Genomic DNA, 3,735 nt, shown 5'->3' with positions numbered 1-3,735 from the left:
TTCTGACTGCTTTCAAAGTCATGCTCTTAGGCTTCTGGCTGCCTTTCATAAAAGAGGTTTTATAGTCTCTCAAAGTCTTTAAAAACTCTAGATTTATGCAGAAGAGTATTTTGAAATATTCTTTATTAACCTTTTCAAAAAATTGTACAGCATACCCACTAACCACATAGTCTACAAACAGATATAACCAGTTATAAACCAAAGTGTTTTAAAGCCTGTAAGGAAAGTACGCTTTAAAGATTATTTCTTCATAATTTTTGTGTCTCTAAAATCTTGCATAGACAATAGCGTACACTTGAATAGATTTAGTTATCTGTAACAGATATTTTAATGACATTTATTTCTTCCCTTTCTCATGTTGCTTCCTTTATAATGAATTGTCTGAACAATATCAGATAGGCTAAATTACAAAAGGTCAGAAGTCTTTTTGTAATCCTATTTTACTATTTTCTACCACATTTATATTATAATGTGCGGAGAAGATTTTTTATTGAATATTCAAGCTATTTTATCTCTTGCTGACAGACTGAAACATTCAGGAGGACTTCCATTTGTCCTGAAAACTGTTTTTAAAATCAGTGACTACATGATATCTTTTTGGATCATCTGTTTTAAACCTTCAAAGGCAAAAAACCTAGAAGTTTTTCCTATATTACTTTTTCTAGGAAACAATTTTATTAGTCTAAATCAAATATCTTAACATTTCTTTCAGTGAGTGTAAACAGCTGACCAACAGCTATTTTATGATTTGCCATTTCAACTGGTGTTATTCTGTTTCTATAATGCGCATATACTCTAATAAGCTGCATACTAAAATACAGGAGGCTTCATTTAAATTCTTTTTGCAAAGCTGCAATAAGAAATCTTAGTAAATTTTAATATTTTCTAATTAAAACAGCGGATTAAAAATTGTAGGCACTGGAACAACTGCCTTTAGCTATAGTACTTGAACTACATCCTCTCTCATTCCTTTCTGTACCACTGCCACATGGGCAATCTGCAGATTAATTGAAAACAGACTTTCCTGGCAAGTCTAGAATGATAGAATCACCAAGATTGGAGAAGGCCAGTAAGACCTTTTAGTCCAACCATCAACCCATCACTACCATGCCCCTCAACGCCACATCTATGTGTTTCTTTCAAATCTCTGGGGATGGTGAATCCTCTACTTCCCTGAGAAGCTTGTGCTGATACCTAACCTCTTTTCCTGAGAAGAAACTTCTCCTAATATCTAATCCAAACCTGCAAATCTAAGAATTCAGAGAAATTAAGGAAAGGTAAAGTCTTAAGTCAGCTTGAACACACAGAGCACTCAGGCAGCCATTCACCTTCACCACAGAAGAGACTGAAGACAGTTACGAAACATCACCCAGATGAGAACAAAGGCTTACAGGTAGAGTATACATGGAGACCCCAAACACATAGACAGGGCTGTTATTTAGAGCTCCAGGTAAAGCTGAACAAAACATTCAAGGCCTGCCAGTGCCTTCTAAAGGAAGCAAACAAAATTTTCAGAACAAAAGCTCAAGGAAGAAACTGTTTAGAGCACACAAAGTGATTGCATCCCAGACTTCAGCTACAATTATTTGTAATAAAACTGAGAATGTGATACTAGAAGGTATCACTTCTGCATTTTTTCCTTTATAAGAAATATTCTTATGACTCAACCAGTGATTCAGGTTCATAACACATATGGAAAATATAACGGAGTTTCTCTACAGCACATTGCCTAGTTTTCACAAATTCTAGTTTGTTACAATCGGAAAGATTAACAAGACGGAAAAGCAATACAGAAAAGGAACAGAAAAAGGACTAGCACAGATGGGGTTGTATTTCAAAGAAAAAGTAAAGGTTCTCACCTGCCTCCAAAGATCTAGGCTCCCAGGAAAGACTCCAACCGGAAATCCTTCCCCCAGTGCCAGTCAGCCCTTAAATGAGGTCAAAGAGAGATGCAGCTGGGCTCCACCCTTTCCTGCCACACAGGTGAATTGCCTTCACCTATGCTCCCAAGGTTCAGAGGGTCCTTTCCCCAGGTACTCAATCAGTGGGTTCAGGCTGTGACTCAACAGTTAACACACACAGTTTGACAAAGAATTATTAATTTAAGCCTATCTTAAGTCAAAATAGTACTGCAAAAATTCTGAGAGGTGCCGAGACATTCCTTACTCAAGGACAGCTATTTTGGTGTAGAAGTTGTATGAAGTCAATAATCATCTCCTGAGCATATCGTGAGATAAATTGCTTTATTGAAGGGCTAGTAGGAGTTTTGGGAGAGTTTTGAAGTCCTAGGAAGCTATCATGAATTGAAAATTCCTTAGGATTTCTCCAATTTACAATCTAGGCTATAATCACAGATGAGAAAGCATGTTAAGTTGTGTCTCATTGCCCAGAAACCACAGGTAGCAACCTCCTGTGTTACTATTAGCTTGTTGAAGGACTAATTTTGTTTTCAATGAAATGGCTGGCGATAAAATTTTAAAATTATATATATTTATATGCTAAATACCGATCAAAGCTTCAGGTTTCCCAAACTGTTTTTATTTTACACTTAAATTGCTCATACCTTCCTCTGATGATGTCAGTGATATGAAATACTGCTGTTTTTGTATTCAGAAGGAACCTTGTACAGAAGAGCCATTATGCTTTTTCCCCATTTTGTCCTGTCAATATTGCCTAGGAAATCCTAAACTATATTCCTGTTCAGCTGTAATTTATTACGTGGTATTGGAAATATTTAATCAAAATCACCAGTACTGCAAGTATCTCTAGAGTAAAGTATTATAAGTCCACAGAGAGATGCGACACTGCCCTCCTAAAACACAATATTTTAAGATCCTGCAGGGTTCTTCATGAGGGTCTGAGCCCCCAGTAGTTATCATCAGGGGAAGACTGGGGATTTTCTGAGGCATTCCTACTTCAGGAAGATTCTCAGATACAAGCCACAGCTTTCAGTTCTCCTACTCAATTCTGAAGAGCTGCATTTCGTTTCCACGGTATATCTTGAAGCGTCAGCTTTACAGTTGTCTAAGGTTGTGAGCTGCTGTACACGCTGTAACATTACACCAGTAATCACTTCTATTCAGAAAGCAAAACAAACCAAAATAAAACAAAAAAAAAATAAAAAATAAAAAAATAAAAAATCCAACCCTCTATGGAGTATCTGGCCTGGATCAGTTTACAGATGAGCCAGCTCTTACAGAAGTAAATGATGAATCACTGGCAGAAATGCTAAAATTGTAAGATGGCTTGGGTTGGAAAAGACCTTAAAAAATCATTTAATTTGAATGCTTTTACCATGGATCTGGCTGCCCAGGAGCCCATCCAACCTGGTCTTGAACACCTCTCAAGATGAAGCATCCACAGCAATCTGTTCCACTGCCTCACCACCCTCATAGTAAGGAATTTCTTCCTAATATCTAATCTTGATCTCCATTCTTTTAATTTAATGCCATTACTCCTTGTCCTATTACTACAGTTCCTGATAAAGAGTCCATCTCCAGCTTTCTTATATGCCCCCTTTAGGTACTAGGAGGCTGATATAAAGCCTTCTCTTCCCCAGGCTGAACAACCACAACTTTCCCAGGCTTTTTTTGATAAGAGAGGTGCTCCAGCCCACTGAACATCCTCATGATCCTCATTTGGACTCAATCTAACAGGTCCATATTCCCCTCAGGTTGGGAGCCCCAGAACTGAATGCAGTACTTCTAAGTGGGGTCCCACTAAAGAGTGAGAGAA

Source organism: Meleagris gallopavo, chromosome 2, assembly GCF_000146605.3.
Source record: "Meleagris gallopavo isolate NT-WF06-2002-E0010 breed Aviagen turkey brand Nicholas breeding stock chromosome 2, Turkey_5.1, whole genome shotgun sequence".
Classification (NCBI taxonomy): Eukaryota; Metazoa; Chordata; class Aves; order Galliformes; family Phasianidae; genus Meleagris; species Meleagris gallopavo.
The sequence above is the reverse complement of the archived record's forward strand: the minus strand, read 5'-3'. Positions refer to the sequence as shown.